The following is a 25,726-nucleotide window of genomic DNA, read 5'->3' as shown; positions in this document are numbered from 1 at the left end:
GAGGAGAAAATAGAACAGGTGACTAGTTTTCGATACCTGGGTAGTATTGTAAGTGATGATGAAGGGCAAACGTGAAATAAAAGCAAGGATAGGAAAGGTGAAACAAGCGTTTAGGAGAAACGAAATATTATTTTCTGAGGCCTTGATAAAAGAGTTCAGAAACAGACATATAAAATGATTCGCGTGGAGCATTGTACTGTATGGGGCAGAAACATGGACATTATACAAAAGTGATGTAAAACAACTGAGAGCTTACGAAATGTGCATGTGAAAAAGAATGGAGAGAATTAGCGGGGTTGAGCGGGAAATTAATGAGAGCGTGTTAGAAGTGGTGCGGAGAAAGGAACAATTTTAGATATTATTAAGAAGAGGAAGAGAAACTGGTAGGGACATTGGCTAATAATTAACTATACCATGAGGGATGTGCTAGAGGATATGGTAGCAGATAAGAGAGGGAGAGGGCGACGTTACTACAATTATTGGACGTATCAAAAGAGACAAATTGAACGAGAAGACGAAGAGGTTAGATGAAGTCCGTAGAGTATGGAAGCTTCTCAGTTGAGGCAAGTGACCTGCAAATAATGGCAGAATAACATATTTGTGTAATGATTGATCAACGTTAATGTTTTGTTTATTTTAAAATTGTGTGTTTGTACAGCGTACATCATGTTTGCTTACCCTAAGGTACGCAAGCCGCTGCTGGATGATACGTATGTCTTGTGATAGTACACAAGTGGAAAAATTAAGAACCTTTTGTTTATATTACGTCATATTTCCTGCAATTAAGTTAGAAATTATAAAAGTTATCTTACAATTGAACGAGATTCTTTTTTTCTTGGACTTCCTTCTTCTGTAATACTTTTTAAACGTACTGAACAACACATAACAAATCAGAGATGGTCATTTTTCTTAACCCTTCCTCGCCCTCACTCTCAATTGACGCCCCTCACCCTCACCCTCCCTCACACTCACCCTCCATTGACGCCCTCCCCTTACCCTCCCTCACACTTACCCTCCATTGACGCCCTCACACTCACCTTCCCTCACACTTACCCTCCATTGACGCCCTCACACTCACCTTCTTTCACACTCACCCTCCATTGACGCCCTCACACTCACCTTCCCTCACACTCACCCTCCATTGATTACCTCATACTCACCCTTCCTCACACTCACCCTCAATTACTTTATCACCCTCACCCTCCAACGCCCTCACCCTCAACTACTAAAATGAGGGTGAGGGCGGCCCTTATGAGAGCAAAATGAGGGAGGATGACCATCTCTGTAACAAATATTTATAAAGTAGCTGTATGTACTGATAGAACACTGTTAAATGTTTGAGTAGAATTGACTACGAGACGAAAGTTGAAGGTCGGCTCGTCTCTGAGAAAGCTATCTTCACTCAGAAAGTCTCTTCCTATTCCAAGAGCTCAGACGCTTCTCTTCTCGTCTCGCAAACAATCCTATCGCAAAATTTCTAACCCTGAAAGGTAGACGAAGGACTGAAAGAAGAGTAAAATTTGAATAATACAATAAACAAGCAGAAATTAAATTCGAATACTAAGAAGGAAGAGAAAAGGAACAAATCACGTAATCAATAAATAATTTATTGTGAAACAACTGTATAATAAGCACATGACACGTTTCTGAAACACCAAGCAATAAAAATCAGTTCTGGTATCAATATGGATACATTCATATATTAACAATCATTTATTAGGTACAAAAAATAGGATACATGACAGAACACGTACTATAGTCGTATAGACTGGCTGGTTGATGTATGTTGATGAAATGATGAGCAGATGATCTATTTGGTTGCTCATTTACTTTTCTTATTTTGAGCCATGGCGTTGCCTATAACGTATGGAAATATTAAGCTGTCCACAGGACCATCGTTGTCGTCTTTTTGTCCGGCTGCTTGCTGATATTCCTGCTGTTGTTGGTCGAAATTTTGGTACGCTTGCTTTAACTTATTCGCAAAGAAAGGAAGTACCATACCTGCAAGACCACCGCTTCTCCCAGCTTTCTTGTTCTCTCCTGAATTTCCATCACCACCAGTACCGCCTTGTGATGAGGAGCTACCTTCACGTTTGTATTTTACAGTATCCATGATTACAAGCTAATATAAAAATACGTATAGTTAGTTAAGATATTTCAGCATATATGTGACTAGATAATAAAATTAAGCAGGTAGATCAAACTGTACGTATTATTCGTTTAACAATATGGATTGACAATCATTTGGTCACACTAACAATTTCTTTAGTTCAGACAATATACGATTCTAAATGTAAAGAAATGGATAAGATTCTATAACTAAATTTAGCAGTTAAGTAACACCAGTGTTAATTTCAGAATAGTATCTTCGGGGACAGGGCTTAATATAATTCATCGAAGATATGACCCCTGCTCCTAGGCAAGCACCCTAAAATCATCACTAGATAATAGTACTATTAGGAGTACAACATTTGTGCAACTGTTGTTAATTCACTTTCCTCATACTAGATTTTTTTAGTTAGGGAAAATGTATTATTCAACACACAAAGGATAATAGGAAAGTTCTGTAGTACGATAGCACTGATCATCACAGCTGTTACAACTTGGTTCGTGTTAAGGCGACCCCTAATCTTCACTGTAGCACCTCTATTTGCTGTCCCAGAATCAGTTCCTGTTTATCTCTGTTAGTGAAAAGAAGTAGTGACTACCATCGTGGGATGAAACTGAGCGACAGACAATTTTGTACATTGCTTAAATGTAAATAGGTGTTTACGGAAAATTACTCCCGTGCTTGGAGAGGAAGTCTTCATAACATTAAAATATTAAATGGTATCGAGAGTTTCATAGACAAAATTTGTTTCCTTGGAGGATGTTTCAAGGTCAGGTCGATTCTCTTCGCCTGTGACTAAGGAAAACATTGCTGCAATATGACAAATGCTTGAGAGAGTTAGGTATGATGCTTACCCTAAATAGAGTTGTTCTTGGGCATTAATGCACCAACAATAATTGGCTGTCCATCTGCCAGACTACCTACGAAATTATAAAAGTTAGAAAATTCTTACTCTTTGGATACCGCACAACTTGAACGTCCATCAAATGGCATGTCATGTTTCATTGTACCCTGATATCCTGAAAAATTCTGAAAATAAAACATCTATCCATGTGAAAAATATTGTGAAAGTTATGATAATCTGATCTTCAGGCTTCACAAACTTTCTTAAAAAACAGTCAATTTTGCAGTGACAGCAATGATTTCTTTCCTTTCGCTCTTTGATCTAGTACAAAGTGTTTCTTTCTACTAGCAATGAAATCCGGAATGTGTAAGAGTACCTTAACTTTTGTGTGTTTGTAGTGTGAGATTTACAAAAGAAAGAAGAGGAGAAGTAATTAATAAATACCTACGTGCATCGAATCAACCGATTTGAAGAGAAAGTGAATTGAATAGACAACCGAATAAGCACAGTACATGTAGAGTGTTCTAAACTCCAGCCAGACGATACTTCAAAGGTCCTTGTGTAACACAAACAGTGCAAATAGTATTATTTAATGATAAAGAGTAAACAATTATCTACATGTCCAAATAATATCAATGAACTCACATTTCATATAATTGTGTTATTCCAAATTGTAGATTGTAGATTGTAGATCTGGAAGTCTCGTACTAAAACGCATTAACTAAAAGGATCGGGTCATCCCTTGTATGAAAGACGTTGTGGTAGACATGATACATTGTTACGTTGAAGTAAATATTTACAGCCCTTTAGAATAATAAGATGTTCCCAATAATCAAATATGCTAAAAAGTAACTAAATGGATTAAGAAGCATTATTCAACTTACGTACAAGATCAGAAAAACATTGACATTTGTGGAATTTTACGTATATATCGTGTTTCGGTGCTTAACACTTGGATCACTATTGCGTAACTGGGACAAGAAGTGAAACTCTGATATAACAAGAATGATTTGTTAAAATTTAAATGTTAATCAGTATAGGAACACTTCCAGTTATAGTCCTCCAATCTGTATGGAGAAGGTGTGGGAAGTGTTGTATATTTTCTGATGCATATATGGCATCTTAAAAGAAGTGATCTCTTTTTACTCATGTAACCGCTCCACGAATAGATACAATATCAATCATATTTACTCGTGAGTGAAGGACGGGTGAAGCGAGAGGGAAGAACCAGGCAGAAGAATAGGTAAAAGAGTCGGATAATATTTACCACGATAGCATGTCCCTACAGAAGATTAAACAGCCATAAAATGGCGAAATTTGGGCGTACTATTTCCGACAAAGCTCAAATAAAAAACTGAGAAATTATGGGTGTTCAAAGATGAGGAGATTCCTTTGTTATTCTAGAATATAGTCCGGTGAAGAATAGATTTATGGCCGGTTCTATTAAATTAGTCGTCCAGTTTCAAAACGGCTATTCTCCATTTATTTCAAATCCTAGAAAATCGACAAAAACTGTGGGATCGATGCGTTTTGAAGAACTGGAAATATTTGAAGATTTCAAGTTTCTCACATGAACACACTGATGTATTTCCAGCTCTACAAAACATGTAGATCATATATTTTGTCTAAGTTTTCTGGGATTTTCTGGGCATTAGACAAGACCCGTTTCGTAACAGAACAACTCAAGTACAATACGAGCTTTAGAGCAAGTTGTGTTTGAAAATCAGAAGAGAGAAACAAAGAAATGGCATACCGAGAAATACCTGCCTAAAGTTCTTGAAATTCTCAAGAAGCTACTCTTAAGTTCAAGAATACGAAAATGGTTTCTTTGTTACGGTAACACTTCACGGTATTGTTCTATGTATTTGGTAAACACTGAAATAAAATTATTTGTTAGAAACTGTAATCCCATCCTTACAGTACTAACGTCGCTCCATACGACTTTCTACTCTTACCTCGATGACAAGCAAACTGAAATGGAGGCTTTTCTCGAGCGATGGTGATATCGTGAGAGCTTCAGTCAATGAGTGTGCACAAATCTTCTGCGAAATATAGCAAGAATTGTTTGAAGATTGATTTCGAAGCCTGAACAAGTTTATAATTTGTGGTTGAAATTATTTTGAAAAATTATAAAGAGCGCAGTCGTATTGCAGATCTTTCCTAGCTCCCTTTGTATAAGTATTCCGATAAGGTTACATAACTAAATTCAACAGATTGATAATAATGTTAGTATTGAATGAGACATTTCTATAACGATAGAATTTAACAATAGCGTTTTCACACCAACAATTCTTCTAGTTAGGGAATATATTATTCAACATATTAATACGTAAATATTGTTAGATAACTAAATTGAAAGTTATGTCATACTGCCAACAACGAATGCGATAATCATATTTCAAAAGAAATTATTTACAGCTTCCTCATCCTGATTCTTGTAGTTAAGACAATATTATGATTCAACATGTAAATAACTGATGTTAGATTACTAAATTTATGAGATTGGTAACTTCCAGTAGGGAATGCGATATTCGTGTGACAACTGGAAAGGATTAGAGATTAGTTTCTCTTCTTTCAGAAACTAGAGGGAAAGCTGAATGGGGCTGGATGAATGAGCTGGCCTGGAAAAGCTATTTCATTTTTTCGACCGAGTGTCCCGATCGTAAACCGAAACCGTGGCCATATAACAATGAGATATGATACTAATTATTTTATCTTCCTACCAATCGAATAGCAGATAAATTCTCGTGTTGTGTCTAGTTTTAAAAGCAGTTCTTTAAGAGCGTATGCTCTGTGACCTCACAGAATGAATGCTGTTCCAACTCTCTTAACCATGTCGGTCCCGGCGCCTCCCACAGGAGACGTAAAATATGACAACATTTTTATTTCCTTACATCTTTAAAATCTAACTGACAACATTGAAAACTGTTTATAAGGGATTATTCATCTTTGATCATCCCCTGTAAACAATTTTCAATGTTGTCAGTCTCAATATAAAGTAATAAAGAAATAAAAATGTCATCATATATTATGTCCTCTGTGGCGGACGCCAGGGCCGACATTGTTAAACGCTTGGAGAGAACAAGATCCAGGCATGAAAACTTGCATTGACAAGGATAGTGGTGAGAAGAAAAGAATTACATCGATGATATCGCTGATACACTACCCTGAGTTTCATAACTACTCGAACGTTGCAAATATTTAATTATTTCATTTCTCCAAAGCACCCCTTTCACGTCTTAAATTCTGCCTATTTTCTCTGCTGTTTGTCAATCTTGAAAGCGTGCTGCTACGTGGTACAAATCCAGTTGTAAACAACTGGTTCAAGCATGCACTAACATTTCTATGAACTTAAACCTTGATAAACGGTGTGTGCAATATAATAATATTTATACAAACTAATAACTTCAGTTACAAATAACAAAATAAATAAGATAAAGCGGCACACAAGGGACGTATGCGAACCATGACAGCTACATATTTATGAAAATTGGTGCCCTGACTAATTGTGGATCGCTAATCATCGTAGTGATAGTCACTCGGTGCGGAAATGCCTTGTTTGCCGGTACGTATAATAGATATACCAAGCAGTGACCGGGTGAGGCTGTGCCGAGTTACACCTTAAAAACCCCGGAAAAGATCAGAAACTGAAAAATATGTGCATGTAACCTGATACCTACGGGAGGGGGACAAGTGACCAAGATTACGGCAGTACTGTTACACAAGCAGTGTTGCCATCCCAACACAAACTTATAGTTTTTCAAATAGAGCGTATATCATTTTATGGCATTGAAATAATGGGCATAAAACGTGAAAGAAAATAAGCAAGAGATGGGTTATCAGTGTTGCCAAATAGAGGAGATTTGAGTCTGTAAAGTTGAGAAATTATGAAGTGCGTATTGAGAAACGAACAAATGTACTACAACAAGAAGACTGCAGAAGGAACAGTACTGCCGTAATCTTGGTCACTTGTCCCCCTCCCATAGGTATCAGGTTATCTGCACACATTTTTCTTTCTCTGGCGTTTTTTAGGTGTAACTCGGCACAGTCTCACCCAGTCACTACTTGGTATATGTGTTATACGTAGCGGATAAGCAAGGGATTTTCGTTCCGAGTGCCTATCACCAAGATGATTAGCGATCCACAATTAGTCGGTGTACCAATTTTTATAAATATCTAGCTGTCATGGTAGGCATACGTCCCTTGTCAGTTTTGGAATCTATATTACTTATGATAGAGGACATTAGTTTAATGTCAGCCCTCAAAGATTTATGGTGGACAACATCTTCTCCCTGGGTCTTTCTTATGTTCTCTCGTTTCCTGTCATGTCCTTAATTGCTCCAATTCCTTTCTAATAATTCACTTTCACTAAAAATCAACGATTATGACTACAATACTGAATGAAGTACAGTGACATATTTTATTATTGTTTTGTAGCACTTAACGTGGCTGATAATGAAAATGAATAATGGATAATGGATATGGGTGATCAAGTCGATGGACAGTTAAAGAGAGGGTGTTTAAGAGGTAGTCAACTGTAATAAATAAAAGTAAAAAACGAAATTAGACATAATTATAAAGAGGTCAGAATGTTGTTTAAGAGAAATACATGTGTAAGTTTTTTGGAAGAGTACAGAAAGGAAGAACTAAATCTAAGGCAATGAAAGGGGGAAAAAGAAATAGGTTATGAAATAGGCTTACAACAATCAATGGGGAAATGTTATAAATAAAAGGAAGATAAACAATATTGGAGGTAGTTAAACAACAATTGTTAATATGTTGATTATCATATACATTGGGAAGTTCTAAAAGCAGTAAGAAAAGAAAGAGTTATATTGGAGGTAATTATAAGGAACAAAATAAATTGGTTAATGTATTATTTAAGGGAAATCAATTTAAACGTGTTATTATTAGTAAGTAAATAAGAAACTGTATGTTGATTATTATAAGCAGGGAAAGACGTTGGTTACAATATTGGTTAAGAGGAACTAACAAGAAAGTGAAAGAAATAGTAAGAGAAGAAAGAAAATTGCTGAGGTAATGACAAAAATGGAAACAAAATTGTTAATGTGTTTCCTCGTATTTAAGAGACAAATAGAAAACTAGCAGAAATAACAAGTAAAGGAAAATCAAGACAGAAGGCATTATTATAAGAAGGGTGGGTTGTTTGAGGTAAACAAACGAAAGGCTTATGAATAGTAAGGAAAGAAAGAATTAAATTAGATAAATTGGAGATAATTTAATAGGAGGGAAAAACATTCGTTAGAGTGCTGCTGTTGGAAAACAGTGGGAAATGATTATAAAGTGTATAAGGAAAAACATGTTATTAAAAAGATGCAAATAACTAACATATTAGTGAAGAGAAACTTACGAAGAAGTATCACAAATAGTAAACAAGGAAAGAAAGAAATTGTGAATAGTTCAAAGGAGGGAAAGTCATTTTAATATCTGGTTTATTATGAAGAGAAAAACGTACAAGTATTAAATTATAACAAGGGAAGAAAAGAACATTATTAAAGGTAAGTTTATAAGAAGAGTAGTTGGTTTAATTAAAACCAATGGAAAGTACTGGGAAAAATAAGGAAACAAAGAATAGTGTGGAAGATAATTCCAAGGAGAGAAAGAAATCGATCATAGTATGTAATTTAATGGGGCAGACTACTAAATATTTTTCAAAAGCTAACAATTTTTCTTTTGCCCATTTTTCGTAAGTGAAAAGAGATAATGAAATGTAACTTACCACAATAATAGATAATATTATTCTACATTCGAAAATACAAATCGGAAAAATTTTCAGTGTTGTCATCCATAGAAATAACAGTGTGACCAGAATTTGAATTACATAAAAATCTAGATTAAGGCAGAGACTAGAAAAATGAACTCAACGGTAATTGATGACTTAATCATGTTGCCTTGGTTCCTTGTTAACTACTTTTTAAATAATATTTGTATTTATTTTGTAATAAAAGAGTTATTAAATTTACAATTTCTGTTCATTACTGTAACTTAATGTATGTAATGTATTCTGTAACTTAATGTATTCTTAATATATGTAACTTAATCTTTGTTCCATTTATCATGATGTAATAATAGGTTTGTATAAACTGGAAGGAACTTACCTTAAAAAAATAAACAGTGAACGAAAGAAGTGGGAATTAAATAAATAGGAAACTTATTATAAATTATAAACTTTGTATTTGTTTTCTTCATGAAACAAAGTATTTTATACGTACATAAAAAATTACGAATAATGTACAGTCATAAATTAATAACTTAATTGTTTTTTCTATAAAAACGCGATAGAGAACATCGCCAGTCGTACAGATTTGTTAAGTATGATTGAAGAGTGTTCAACGATCAAAATCATTTACCATTCTTATTCTCAGCCATAGATTTTCCTAAAGCGTATGGAAACATTAAACTGTCCACAGGGCCGTCATCATTGCCCTGTTGTTCCTGTTGAGACTGTGAGCCAGTTAAACTTTGATACGACTCTTTTAATTTGCTCATTAAGTGTGGAATGACCATACTTGTAAGGGAGCCAGTGCGTGAAGAAGCATTTTCACCTCCACCACCACCTCCTTCTTCTCCAGTGGCTTCGCGCTTCCCTCGTAGAGAGTCCATGATTCCAAGCTCATAAGGAGACATACCCTCTGGTAAACCAAGATTAAAGGGACCTGTGGCCTCTATCTACAAGAATTAACAAGTGTGCACCAGTGATAAAAGTGATTAAATAGAATCAATTTTGCATGCTATATGTACAGCTTAAGCCACATTGTAAGAAGTTACGGCTATAGATTACGTTTCCGCGTAGTCATCGTATTCATAAACTGCTATTTACTGTCCACTCTTGTTCAGGAAAATCAGTTGCGAATGTTCCATATTTCTGCATGTATGTCAATTGACATGAATATGTCTTCAAGTAAGGTTTCGTTGGGAAAATCATGTACATACTAAATTACTCATTATTTTTTACTAAAAAGTTAGTATCTCAATTATCGTTTTAGCAATTTCATTGATGGTATCGTTCGGCTAACATTCACAACAGCATATACAGTAAATAAGTTTTAATTAGTTTCAATTTAATTGCAAATAAGTTTAAAATAACACAGAATACGGTACTGATATTGTTGGTTTAACGTTTTTACAACACTGGTAGAGTTAAAACTTTTAAATATGATAATTGTAATGAATTCGTAATATGAAAACAAACTTCCATTCATCCTAATATAGGTTAATAAAGCGAAAACTTATAACGTATTACAGCACAATACTTCGAAATACGCATATGCCTACAGAACAGTAGACAATAGGGAATTTGAGCAAATTATACATTTGCGACAACTTTTAGAAAACTGATGTAGCACACAGAATTCTCATGTGTTTTCTTATCCTCAAAGATTTAACTAATCTGTATGATAGGTTGATAGATTTAGAGTCTCAGGTTCATTTTTAATGTGGAAACTACTTCAGATTTGGACCTAATGCTTTACGTGGAACTCTAATCACATGAAGACTCACCGAAAACTAAATCTGGATTATGCTAACCATACAGACGTTGGGTAGGTTACCCACTCCCGGGGTCTCAGTTACTTCAACAACGAGCTTGACGTATTGTTACATCTAATCATGAGTCTTAAATGTGACGATGCATAATGAAACTTTGGTTCCGATATTTTTAAAGTCCGATTAGAATAATTCAATCTCTATTGTGCAGCCAATTCAAGTATCAACACTGAAGTGAAACATCATACGAGTCCATATGATATAACTCATTTTCTTTAAGGTGATTACTTTTAATAACGTTATACGTTTGTATCGTATTTATTAATTTATTATATATGTTTGGCAAGTAAAATTGATAATAGTTTCGATCGTAACTTCTTACAGTGTATATAGAAACATGCTTCACACCCAAAGATAAGAAAGTAGATCTTAATAACTATGAAGTTGATAAAACTGTAGAGGAAACTTTGTGCAACCTTTTAGAATTATAGTAAAGTATCTCCTTTCCTGTGAAGATTATTGCAGCTTTAAAATAAAATTGAATAAATGTACTTCAAAATTTACTGTGTGCTTTAAGATGTGTAATAGCAATATACAGTGCTTGAGAATATGTTTATACAAGTCATGTTGGATACCCAAATGAAATTTGCCATAAGTCAGTGTTTAGTGCAAAGAAATTCATGCTTAACTAAAATAGTTTAAGTAAAACAAAATGTGTGGTAAAACCAAAAGAAGGTGTCATAATGATAGGGTTGGTAGAAATCTTACAAACTTTACCTGAAATATTATGTAGGGATGTTCTACATTTAACGCCATTTCTAAAAAATTAGAGTTTTCTGACGTACGTTGCAATCATTACGACGTCTATCATGTGAATACATACATATTGTCCAAGTAAGTTTTCAAACCCGGAATATTCTCAATTCTCTTCATTACGTTTCATAGCATCACGTGTATTTCTGGAACCCTAGTTCAACTTGGTGCAATGAAACTTGATTCAAAGATTTTCAAAATCTGATTCTTATAGAAAGAAGGCTACCATATATTTATATTACATATTTATGTTGAATTTATTTTTCATTATGTTAAACAACCTGAAAATTACCCAAAATTCCTACCCCAATAACACCATAAAAATTTGCAGTAAATATTTTTAAAATATGAGATATGTCAAGTTGTTATAACCATACCGATGCTGGAAATAAACTGTAAAAATCAATGTGCTATGTAGTTATAATAGTAGGGAAACAATTGTTTTTATGTCTTAACTCTTGAACACATCAAATCTTTGAATCAATGATATAGAGAGAAATGTAATATCCATTAATCCAGCATTGTAGTATACATAGGAAGAAATAAAGGCTCGTGTGAGTTTTTTATTGCATCCCTATTTAACATAAGTAATTCTCACTTCCTCTCCCAGTAATGCATTTATTAAATGTTCTGGTAAATACGTTCCGTTTATTTCAAGTTGGATTTGAATACAACTATCTCATAATATAATTAGGAAATCCTACGTTTGATTGACAGAACTGCAGCAATATATATAATTGTAGTCCCATATGTACGTTTCATGTAATATCGATGCTGTGAAAAGGGGACTGATCTTCTTAGAAATAAATAGGTACAAAAAGGAAATGTTTGAAAGCTGTATATGAATTAAAATACTTGTATATCCATTAGTGGTAAATATAATTTAATTATTTCATGTTTTGTTTTTGTAATCTGATCCTACTTAATGAGCACACTTATTTAAAATTTTCTGCGTTATTTAAATTATTTCATTATGACTAACTATAATAAAATAATAGTAATGTTGACTATTTTGTGCATTTTTTTTAATTATAGAGATTTTCTCGGGATATCAGCCAGGTGAAGTCCGACGATAGAGCTGACGTTCCAAGAACTGACATCGAACTGATTAATGCTCTGAAACGGCTCGTGAATTATACATAACAAACTTTTATGCGTTTAACAAAGAATGGTAGACTGAAATTTGAGGGTTAACCTTGCAGTGGTTGGCAGTCAGAGTCTATGACCGGTTCGAAGTATTAGCAGCAAATATGGAGTGGCTACGAGTTTCACTTGATTGACCTTTTTGTTCTTCAGAATTAAATTCAAATAGGTAACAGTGGACTCTGTTCAGAGGCTACTAATGTGAAACAAGTGAACTCTTATGTTTATAGTAGAATGTAAAGATTGTAACAATAGGTGCCAATTTGTATGCTGTACTACATGGTTACGTGAGCTTACGCATTTTCTTCAACCAATCAACGTTTGATCTGAAACCACACACATAAGAAATTACAGATAATTTATCGTTAGAGTGGCGATGGATCTTAAGAAGGATCGAAACAGCTAGTTCGCATTAAAATCTTCGATTTTTTTTTTTTTTGGGCCATAAACATTTTTCGCTAAATGTCTTGAGTGTTGCTGTTTTATTTACTTTTATATTTTTATGGCACAGTAGTTCCATGTAAACGGCAGATATGTTAATGCTAATGTGCCGATGGTAGCTTCATAGCCAAATTAAAGTTGTAATTTTTTATACTAAGAGAAATGCCCGACTTCTCATGATTTATATATATATATATTGTTTCAAAATAAAAAATTCTGAGTAGAATATATAACGACAAGGAACGCTTTTATCGTTGCCCTGGGCTATCTAACATCCATATTCTTGACTAAACTTGTGCCTGTTATCATGACTGATACTAATCAGCTTAGCGAACCCGAAAACTATGGATTTGACACTAATCACGTTCATTTTGGACATTTGGTTTTCACCTTTGTCACCCCTTCATGCCGATATAGTTCAAAGCTTGGACTTTATTGGCACCGGGTTTATCACTATTCATCTCAGCTACCTTGAGAACAATGGATTCGACACTAATATCAGTCGTTTTCCATTATTTGTACTCTTCCCATTCCTAGAGTTGTAGGTGTGTCTTACCACAATAGTACCTTTATCAGGTTATAATGCATATATGTACGCTAAATAGCTCTACCACTGAGCCAATGCGCCCTCCCCCTTTTGTTTCTAAAAATGAGCTCACATCTTCCTAAAATGAAAACTTCCTAAATACTCTATTTTTGTCATAAAGTTTAAACACCTAATTTCCTCTGAACTCTCTCATCCCACTTAGGATACGCATAAAAAATGTAAACAGCCTACGTTCACTTCCAGGCTTTGCTCTCTTTAATACATTTATTGAAAAGTATGCTAAGCCAACTAATTTTGAATACTGGACAAACATATAAATAACAAACATGGGTACATATATTAATCGAAAAGTCAACAATGAAATGGATTACTAATCTAATAAATTACAACCTTATTGTAACCAAGAAATTCACATCTATACAGTGGTATTAACGTGTCTATTGTTTACGTTAAATTATTGTGTCATTTTCTCCAGAAACCTTCATGGATGCGAGACATACGATGAAAAGTGTTTATAACTTAAGTTAATCCAAAGTTATTAATCTATATTAACTTCATCCACTTTGCTCTCTCTTAATCTAGTTACAAATTGCCACATAATCTTTAAAAAAAAATAGTTGTAAGCAATGCTCGAGTCTACATAAGAAAATTCCATACCTAAAATACATCAGTTCAATATAAAATTGTATGTAAAGGGAAAAGCTTGAAATTAAGGTTTCTCGAGATGTCTTTCGGAAATTTGTAATCTAAAACCAAGTCTTTAAAATTAAACCTACATGAATGTATATAATCTAACAGTTAGTTACCTGTACTAAAAATGCTGCCATCAAGAATGCAACAACGATTTTCATCTTTGAAAAGATATTGCTTTTTATATTCTGAAAAAGGGAAAAAGAGATTAACAGTACTTTCAGTAGGAATAAAATGAATTTAAAATGTATCGATTTCTTCAGTAGAAATCAGTCATATTATGGGGTGGCGTTACGACAAGACAAGATGGCGGAATTTATCTTCCACATGTTTACCGTGTTACCTCTAGTGAATGGGGCCCTGGGTTCGATCTCAGCTCCCGCCAAGTGAACTTTGTGGTGGACAAACACCGTGTACGTGGGTTTCCTCGGTGTTCTCCCGTTTCCTCCCACTTTCTTCATTCCACCATTTCATTCATTTCTCGTAATCACCGTCTCTTTTAGCCTAACCGGCATAAGCGTAGGACGTACAACTCAAATATTTCATTTCATATTTTCCGTGCTCAAGTAATGCACACTCAAACCTTTGGCGTGCTTTGATATTAACCGTGCTTGTGCCCCAGTGCCTTGAAACAATCATCTTGAATGTTTACTCTTTGTTTTCTGTTGGTTACATGGCAAGCCAACGTTACAGCACTGATTACTATTGCAAACTTTTATTCAGAAACAAATACCAATACCAGTAGTTTCAAGATTATACTATTAACAGAAACAATGGTAGATAATTATAAATAATTGTCTCGATGTATCATCTTAAGTGAATATATACAAAAAAGTCTTGTAGGCTAACATTTTCCTGCATGGCCCTCAATCTGTTAAAGTGAGTGCACGGAACAAAATTTGTTGTCTCTTGCTGCACCTTATAAAAGATTTATTCACTTGACAGCTACAGATAATATGAAACATAAAGAGAATCGCCTTAACATATAGATGTTACAAGGGCGTTAATGCATGATTTTAATATATGTGTATGTATTACTAGTGTCTCTTTTGATGAAATATTATCAACATTGTTTGAAATGTGGTGAAAGAGAAAATGCTTGCATGAAAGTCTTTCGATATACATATTTTTACAAATAGTAAAATGATGAAAATATTAGGTACTGCAATCTGTAACGGACATTAGTTTTACTCAATGCCTAATTTTAATTTATTCTAAGGTAGATGGTATTATTTTAGTATTTTCCCACATTATGTCCGTTCACAATCTAACCAGTACCAGATCAATATAAACCTTAACTTGAATCTATTGAACTAAACTCAATCACAGAGTTCTTCAAAGATATTTTCCACATTTCGTTCGCTCCAATGTTGTTAGGAACAGGAATATTTCAGTAACATAACTCCCAAGAACAGCGAATCTCTCCCAAGCACATGCAACATGGAAATAGTGTTTTGAAGTTGAATTACCCCAAAGAGGTAGAGCAATAAACTGAGAATCCTATATTCCAAAAGCAGTCAGCTCCACGTATTTAGGGAAGAGGTACAAGAAGTCGCTTAGATATAGATAGGCAATACAAATAGAAGGCAAGTTAGAACATCTGAAGAGACATATAGGGCCACTGAATATGGATATAGTGAGAATCTGGAAAGTAAAATGAAAGGAACAATACTATTTCTGATTAGGTGAATATAGAATTAAATTATTAATTCGGGTAGAGAAAACGGAGTCATTGGAGTTGGACTTCTATGAAATCAGAAGATAGGACGAGGAGTAAGAAGTTACAATATACTAAATGACGGACAGCAAATTTGTGAAAGTGTTGAAAATGTCATAAAAAGCGTGAAAGAAGAAAGAATTCCTTTTCTGGTAAGAGACTAGAATACAATCGCAGATTGCAGCAAAAATTGCAGAACGGGAAACGGTTTAATAATGTGCAACGAATTAGGAGAAAGAATGATCGAATTTTGCATGAAGACGAAACTAGAGGAGGTAAATAGTTTGTTTAAGAAACATAAGAGCATGATTTATATGAGAAAAATGCCAGGAGATCCAAAGAAATGACAAATAAATTACACACTTATTAAGGAAAAGTTTAGAAATCAAATTGAAAACTGTGGAAGTTACCAGGAGCGGAAGTAGACAGTAGCAACAACTTAGTGATGATGAAGAGTTAGTTGAAATTTAAATTGCTGTTTTTAAAAAAATGTAGATAAATGAAAATAAATGGAAGATTTGATACAAGCAAGGTGAAAAACAAAGAAATTCAAGAACGTTTCAAGTAGAAGACAGTAGATAGGGTAGCACATGAACGAGTAGAGAAAGAAATTATACAGGAATGGCCGTGCATAAAAACTGCCTACTTATTATCAAGAATTAAGTCTTAGATTATGAACAAAAAATACAAAGAGAAGGATTTGTCACGAAAAAAGTTTTGAAAATAAGGGATTTAAAAAAAGAAATGAAAATATCAATTACAATAGTTTACAAGAAGATTAAGCGGATGTACACACCACGGAGATCAAGGAGAATTGTACAGAAGAAAGTTTCATGATTTAAGTTGGAGATAAAGTGAAAACTGACCGGACGTCTTATGTAGTCTTATAATCTTATAGCGCCTAAAGAATAGATTCTATCTCCTCCGTTAATTCTCTATTCAAACCGGAAGTCTTTTCAAATCAGTCGTTTCCGGTTTAATCGTTTATAGTTACAGAATAAAAACGGTAAGAGATATTGAGATGTGTTTTCTCCAATGGACTTAACGTCTCAACAATAACCTTCATCTTCCATGTTCACTGTCTATTCAAACTAAATGAGGTTCAAATTAATCATATTCTGATTCAACGTTTATCATAGAATAAATACGGTAACAGATAGTGGAAAGTCTTTTTTTTTTTCACGTATGACGAATGACTTAGCGTCTCAAGGCAAGGAAACCATGACTATCCAAAATACTCGAACAAAACTGGATGTAGTTGAAATTTTAATATTACTTCCGGTTTCAATGTCGGTTTCCATAGAGCAAATATGGTAGGAGATATAGAGATGAGTGTTTTTTATTTAATTCAGCCTCCTAAGATTAGGATTGGTTTTATCCGTTAACCCTTTAATCAAACTGGAAGTGGTTGAAATTAACGATTTCTGGTTTCAACCTTTAACGCGATAGATTAAAAACAGCAAGGCATAGCAAGTAAAGGCATTTTATATGGATTTCGTGTGCGAGGAACAGGTCCTATCTTTGATGTTATTAATCTATTGCAATCAACACTTTTAGGAGTACTACTTCAAGTTTGAGTACTGAATTTCCATAGTTTGGAACAGGCCCGTGGCCAGCCCCCAAAATTATGGGGGGCGTTAGAAGTTAAAGGGGCCGACCCAAGCATATTATACTTCATCACCATATTATAGTTCATTTTCAAGCCTACCGTGAAATTTTATGGGGGCTAGCCAAAGTTTAAGGGGAGCGGCCCCCTCTTGCCCCCCCGTGGATACGGGCCTGGTTTGGAAGTCAACTGCATTACGCAGTCTCCGTCTAGAGCCTTTGCATTTCAAGTATCCTCTTCTGGCGTTGCTGTCGATGTGTGGTTTCCCGTACCTCCCTCAAAAGAGCAGGGACAAGTTGCTGTGACCGAAATCATTCAACTGTTGGATGCGGACGCGTTGCCACAATGAATTATTTCACGGACTTCATTGTGTTCTGTCTTGTTAGCCATTCTAAGTAGTCTGCGATATTTACTCGTCAAGACAACGACTGAGTGACAACTTGGGCTCATACGACTGAGTGACGACATAGTTGAAGTCATTCACTTCTTTCCCCCAAGTAAAGAGAGTGTTTCGTCGATAAAAGGGTAGCAGAGGTGGGGCCGAAGTATGTTTCGCATATTTTCTGAGGGAACACTTCAAATAAAAAGGCTCTATAGTGACCGCTATGACTCGTGAAGTCTGGGTGCTACACGAATGAAATAACTACTTTCCGTCACTTGTGATACATCGGAAGAATTCGGTACAATTCGCGGAGCTGCCTTGCGAACGTGAAACAGCAGAAGTGCACCAGCAACGTTGCCAAACTTAGAAAGCATGGAACACAAACGAAAATATGACAACACCTCATGACCTACAACACGAACACTAACAATTATTCGAATTCAATGGTAACAATATTAGTAAAAACATACAAAACTACGACCAAACAATACTTAGCGGAAATCCAACAACTGCACGCTCAGGAGATGTTCTCCGTATAGCGGAGAGATGACACTGTTCAAATTTCATGACGGGAGTTGAGGACAGGAACACACCCATTCATATTTACAACAATTGAATAGTACAGTATTAAATGATGGAACATGTTCATCGTAATTTACATCACAATAACACAAAATAACTGGTATACTGATAACCAAAATATTTACTCACTAAAGAGGAGCAGAATAATGTATTTAGAACTTTGTCGGTACATCTAGCAATCCTTATACTAAGGGAAATTTCCGCCAAGTACCTGCGCTTGTCAAGTGCTTGTCTTCAGGGCGTTACCATTGTTTCGCACTGTGTGATCGATGGAGAATTTTCAGTTCACTCTTAACAGGTTTTGTAAAAATGAAAAATTATAATAATTATTGTTTTCAATAAGTGACCAGCGGGCCGGAAGACAGGGTTAGACGGGCCGCATATGGCCCGCGGGCCGGCTGTTGCACACGGTTGGTCTATATAGTATACAGACTAAAACAAAACTCACTTGCTTCTTTCATCCATTTATCTCCAGCGCAGGTTTAATAGAAGTGGAAGTTTTATCTGAACCACCTATTATATGTTCTCGCTGTCTTCCGCTCCCTCTATCTTAAGAGAAAATATAATACCTATTAGTAGAACACTAAATTGATTTGTCAGAAAAAGGTTTCTTGCTATCTCACCGTTTATGTTCCATGTAGGTCAACAGTAAACCCGAGCGTTTTTTTTTCTTTCTCTTTTTTTGTTATTGGTGTTGTTTTTTGTTTTATTAGCTATCACTTAGGTCCGTTACACAGCGCGTGGCAAGATTGTTCTATTCTTTCTTATGGGTGCATGCATAGTCGCGCGGAGCAGCCTCCGCGTGGCCCTATCCGCGTTCCGTCCTCCGCGAGGCAGATAGGGCCATTGAGCAAATGGGTGTTTACATAGTCAAGCGGAACTCCGCGCGCGGAGCAGCCACTTCCCTTTAAAACGGAAAGAGCAAGGTGCATAGTAGCAAAATCAAAATGGAGATTGATCCAGAAAGACTTATTACAGAAGTTGAATTAAGACCATGTTTATATGATCCCGCTTGCGTAGAATAAAAAATCGTGAGATTCGCAATTTTTCCAATTAATTCATCGAACGACCGGACTGACATGCGTAAATAATTTAAAAACTTTTTCTCATCTTCTGGCAATCCTACATACAGAGTCACAAAAGTAACTAAAGGGTGACTTTGGAACCACCTATTTTTCTGTGTTCTTCGTTTTCTCTTCTTACAGAGATAATAAGAAGCCACTATTGTCGTTTCGGTCTTATTCATGTTGACTTGCAACACTGACTGAGGAGAATTGTGTGTGTAATCACGTGACGCGTAGCGCGTAGCTACGGATGACTTTGTAAGCACACACGCATAGCGCGGAGCTCCGCTTGACTGCGTAACGAATCTTATGGTTTAAGTAAAGAATTAAGGATGGATATTATATGTTTTCTTGGAACGTTTAATCGATTTCAGGACATCGTTTCTCTTCAGCTATCAAGATTTTTGCTCTATAGTAACTACCGTTAAAAACGGATTTGTGCTAACTCCGGTTTAAATATTAGTTCAATCAAAGAACTTGATTCTTAATATTTGATCGTCTATACGGTGGTGAAAACTGGTGGCGAATCATCAAGTAGATTTGAGATTTTGTCCATCGTCTCTTGGACGGATGGACATACGAACATAATAAATATGGTCCTGTAAAAGAGCTTTTACCAGCATAGTCATCAACTAGTTTGATATAAAGATGTAAACTGGATGTAAATTGGTTACTGAATTAAGATACAAGTACTTATAAAATTAATTAACTTCACAAACATTTGCCTACACAATGTTTTTCAAATAGACTTGAACATTTCTTTACGCTAATCACCGAAACTACCTATTATACATTTTAACAAGCTTCTTTACACACTGTGTCTATACAATATAACACTAATTATCCGAATTTCAATCATCTGGATCGCAACCAGAGAATTAAAAAAAAATAATTTTCGAAAAGAAAATCTTCCTAATAAATGTGCAACATATATATATATAAAGAGAGAGAGAGAGAACATCAGAGGAAAAAAAATATATAAATCAATCATACTTGGTAACATTAAGTAGTTCTAACCTGTTGAAAAAATTAAATAAAATCTTTGAGTTTACGTCCTACGGTTATGCCACCTAGGTTAAAGGAGACGGTGATGAGAAATGAATGAAATGGTGGAATGAAGAAAGTGGGTCTAACCTGTTGAATCTAAGGCTAATTCTACTTTAATATAAAATGTCTCAAAATAGAGTTGTGAACTTGCAAATGATACATAATACAGAAACTAATTGAAAATGAAAATAGCGATGCGTTGCATAAGAGGCATTTTATGCACGTCTATTATTGTGTTTATTATTATTGTATCATTCTGTTACAGTTCGAATACAGAAAAGAGTAATTAAGGGGTTGATTAAAGGGTTGAAGTGACAAAGAACCCAAAGAGGGTAAAAATAAAGAAATGTACTGCAAAGTTCCTTCTAATTCCATCTGGTTGCAATATTTAGCACATTTTTTTCTTATGATCTATTTTTCCACACTTAAAACTTCTCACCATAAGAGGAAATGAATGTCGATACAAGAATTAAACGACACACCAAATTGGAAATTTTGATAGCAAAATACTTCACAAGGCAAATGATATAAAAAAATAATTTATGCTTTCGACATACCTTCAAATAAAGTATTAATATATATGTGATCTAATTCTAACCAGAAAAAGCCTGCCATCACTTCTCTCTAGTTTCCTCTACTATTACTTTATTCGAAGGTGCTATAGGCAATTTATTTACAAAAGATTCTAATTCATTGTCTTTCTATGTATTATAGAGCTATTTTGTATTCTAACTCAATAAATCACAAATGAATCGAACCACTTGTAATTAATAATATAAGATGTCTGATTGATATTGTACAACATCGGTTCCCAACTTGTGGTACACGTATCCCTGGGGGAACGTGCACGTATACACGAAATGAATTTAGTAACAGAATAAGGCACATATTACCTTTCATACAATGCACTTAAGTACAATCAATAGATTTACACTATAAATGTGTTGATGGCAAATAAGAAAGATGATACTATTTGAACAGAAGAATATACAACTGAATCCCAGCCTATTTACATGTGTATACGGTATATTTTGATATTCTAAATGTTGTTAATACTTTATTCTGGTATCTTTTTTATATACAAAACTAGATGCTAAGTTAATTGCTGTGACATTAAGAACAGTAATTGACTTATTCTGCGATTTGTTAAAACAGTAATTGACTTTATCTCGTACTTACGCATTTTATCAGTTATACAAATGACATTTACCGTTAAAACAGGGATGAGAGGCACTGTATGGGAGAAGAGTGGTTTAGTGGCAAAACGATCACTTCCGGCGATACGGGTGCCTAGTTCGATCCCAGGTTCAGTAAGTTTGGGATGGACAACAGTGTGTTTTCTCGAAGTTCTCCCTCTTTCCCCCACATTCTCATTCCACCAATTCTTTCAGAATTATTTAATATCATTAATTATTAAATTCCTTTAGCCTAAAACTTTAAACTAAAAGTTTTACTTCATAAACCATTATAGTTCGCGAGCTAATCACTAAACCAACATCAAAATAGGATGAATAGTGTTCCAACGATAGACACGAAGTACAGAAACTGTTGGAAACCGATATTCTACCGTAGTATAAAATGAGTTACATGTACCGTTAGTATCAACAAAATAACTGTAATCAAATAAATTCCCAATTACTAAATATTTTTTCTCATCTATATATTAGTAATATTTTCACTGGTATTTTGATATAAAATTGATATTAATCTCAATATTTACTACTTCCGACAACAAATAGGCTATGATCTACACAGTGTTGCATATCAAAACACTTACTTTTCAATCCAAATTCAATGTAGGGCTATGCTTTTGTCCTCCTTTTTCATGTATACGAAAGCCGTTGAAATAAAAAATGATATGGTATCTGTAAGCTTTAAGAGCCGATGCGTACGTTTTCTGTTCTACTATATTTTGTGGTGTTCTCTGCCTAAATGGTGTCACGCTCCATTTCTAAGCACATTCATACTCTTTAGAAATATAAACTTTTAAACCAAGCCTCTCACCCATCTCTCAACTTTTATTTCTTACTAAATTGGCAAATTATTTCTCAAGCAGGTTTTTCGCATAATTTTTTTACAGCATTTTAAAATCGTTTCGACCTATTGCCCCCGAAATTTTCTTTCTAAACGTGATGGATACCTGTTTAACACGTTTGTAAGTATTGTCTGGTACCTTCATGCTGAGACACCTTGACATGGATTGTTCTTTACAGCCAAGTCGAAACAATTTATAGCAATTTTCATAATGTATCTTCGCATTTAAAACTTGTTTTAGCTGTGTAATTATATCAGTTAACACATACGTTGGAAAATGACTCTCTAGTAAATGTTTCGAAGATAATGTATCATTGTTCCGTTTTGTGTGATGTTAGTATTTCTCGAATGGAATATGATAAAATTTTAATATTTTTGTCCTTTAGCAGATAAATATGGTATTTATGGCTGTCGCAGAACGTATTTAATTCCGTTAGCTAATGCTATATTCATAGTAAAGTATTATGAGGAACTTAAAATGTTTTATTTCCAACTAGGAAATTAAACTACATAGCTGTGACATATGGTAATCATTTTGTTATCGCTTTTGGTAATTAAAAACAATGTCTTCCGTTAGGTAGATTACATCCCTGAGCTACAAAATATTACATCAATTTTAATACAACAGAGCATTCACTATATTTTGCAAGATACATTCAGGATTCCATTCACTGGCTATCAATCTTATTTTGGGGGAAGAGACATACGTTTCATTTCCTTTGATTTGTTGGTTAGGTTGTAATTTAGCGTTCCTTTTAGAACGGTGTGACTATATGAGACGTGAACCCCTGTTCAACGTGAAATATGAACTCTCATCGGGAATCGATTCAGGGTCTATGATCCCGACAGTATGTACACTTACGAGTAAGTTCTCGATTTCTATTGAGAGAAGATTTCTATTCTTATTTAAGACATAACTCCTAAAGAGCCTCTTAAGATTTACAGATCCCCTTCCTAGCTCAATGGCTAACGCGGGAGTTTTCTGTATTCCTGATTAAGGAGGCTCGATCCTCAGTTGGGTGCTTGTCTCAAATACATACCTCAGCAGTAATTTGGACCCCATGTTAAACAATAGGTCTATCTCACATATTCTTGGTAGGGACATTAGACATTATACTTACTGCATTTAACCCAACCAATATGAAACTTAATACTACACTACCTACGATATCTGTATACATTATTTACGTATTTTTTTTCTTTTTACTAGCTGAACCTGCGCTCTCTACACAGCGCATCATTCGCATATGAGCATAAATCTCCTTCTCGTTCCTCACAACATATGTACATGTCCCTTTACAGATACAAGTGAAAGACATCTTGATTTTTTAAAAAAAACGGCATAGGGTATCATAAAGGGGAGATTTTTTCGATTATTTTTCTCAATATCTCGCACCGTTTGCAAGATTTGAGCCTACTTCCGGTTGGAGCTTCTAATTCATGTATGACCAGTGTTTTCTTTCTTCTTGCATGCAGTATGTAATAAGCAAATACATTACATATACAATTAATTATAATGTCAGTTATATATGGTGTTCATTGGGCAAAACACTCAAAAAATAAAGATTTATCTTAAGACTCGAGAAATAGTTATCCTTCCTTTTTCACTATTATTTTGCCACGGAACAAACGCCTGAGACATATACAACCCCAATATACAACATTGTGGTGTTGGAATGTATAGCACATAGGATATGATGTTTTTTTTAATTTCAACACTTCCAGCGTACCCTTAAAAAATGTAATAAAGTAATAAAGGCCATGTTTTATTAATATTCTATTAGAACTAGACAATCTACGCAACATTTCAAATCGATCAGTGAAAACGTCATCTTTCTAGAGCCTGTAGTTTCCGAGATCTCATTGTCTAAATGATTGACCACAAACATATAAACATAGTTTAAAAGAACTCTGGAGATGAAAGCACAACTCACATGCATTGATTTTAGAGAAGGCTTATTAAAATACAAAGGCTTTGAACAATAATTTTATATCACAAACTTTATGAAAAAGATATAGTTAACTAATTTAGACTATTTAAAGTACAAATAGTTAAAATGTTTGTCTCTGTTAAACGTGAAATCACACATAACCGTAAACGAAAGATTTGAAAGCTAAAGCTATAGGTTGGAGCTCAGTCGCTTTTAATTGTTATTGTAGCATTTTAATAGATAGATAAGAAGGAGAACCAGTTTCCTATTTAAAAGCCTTTGATTTACTATTTTAGTTTGCGTTTAGCGTCAAATCAATATGAAACCAGACCCTCTCCTCAAAGTAGAAACGAAATTGCAGGCTTTGTTGAAACTGTCCCCACCGGTTTCTAGTTAAGTCAAAACCAGTACTCAACAAGGGTAACAAGGCAGGTCGAAGCTCAGATATAAACATAGAATAATTTCTTTTGTAAATAACTTGTTACAAAGCTTGTACATGTGTTGTCATATTAAAAACATTAAACTCCCGACTTAACGCAAAGTAGGGCGTTCCGTAAATCTTTACATACCTTGATTTTTACGTAAAATCTTTCCTTGACCATAACAACCCACGATTATGCCTGCTAGGCTAAAGGAAGACGATGATTGAACTAAGCAAATGATGATGGGAGAATTGGTAGAATGATAAAATGGGAGGATACGGTAGTACTTTGAGAAAACCCATGAAGATGACGTTGTTCACCACAAACTTATGTGACCGGGGATCGAACCAAAGGTAAGCGCTCTACCACTAAACCACCGTGCCCCCCCCCCTGATCTTTACGTAAGTCAAATGGTGGAATGACGAAAGATAAAGGCAACGGGAGAAATAGAAAGAAACTCAAGCTCACAGACTTTGTTCACTGCAAAGCAAATTTACCAGGAGCTAGAATCGAACCAGGATAAGAAGGGAGCGCTTTATCACTGTTTCTATCGTCGTTTCATTATCAAATTAGCAACTATACAGATCGGTCAAACATAATTTTACAAAAGTTTATAAGTATGGAAAAAATAAGAAGAATGCAAAATTTGTTAAAATATAAATCAAATGTAAACAAATAATTTAAAAAATAAGTAAACATAGCAGGAATAACTCTGTATACAAGTAAATATTCAAAGAGAAAAAGGAACAAACACAACTATCATACAAATGTTTATCCAGCACTTTAAGAAAACTTGAAAACAGTAGGCGTGCTTAAAAACAAGTCAGTTTCCATTTTTATTTGAGAA

The 25,726-nt window shown here is 34.7% G+C and overlaps 1 long non-coding RNA gene across 1 annotated transcript; it reads right to left on the bottom strand.

Annotated features, from left to right (window-relative positions):
- Positions 1 to 1,645: 1,645 nt before the first annotated feature.
- Positions 1,646 to 5,181, bottom strand: LOC145691718 (uncharacterized). Its single transcript, XR_014132513.1, has 2 exons — positions 4,910 to 5,181; positions 1,646 to 2,122 (listed from the first exon to the last, which is right to left on the bottom strand). It is a non-coding gene; the product is annotated as an uncharacterized LOC145691718 (long non-coding RNA).
- Between the last annotated feature and the right edge of the window lie 20,545 nt (positions 5,182 to 25,726).

Source organism: Thermobia domestica, chromosome 8, assembly GCF_964235325.1.
Source record: "Thermobia domestica chromosome 8, izTheDome1.hap1.1, whole genome shotgun sequence".
NCBI classification, from domain to species: domain Eukaryota; kingdom Metazoa; phylum Arthropoda; class Insecta; order Zygentoma; family Lepismatidae; genus Thermobia; species Thermobia domestica.
Note: the sequence above shows the minus strand (reverse complement) of the source record. Positions and strands in the feature narration are given on the sequence as shown.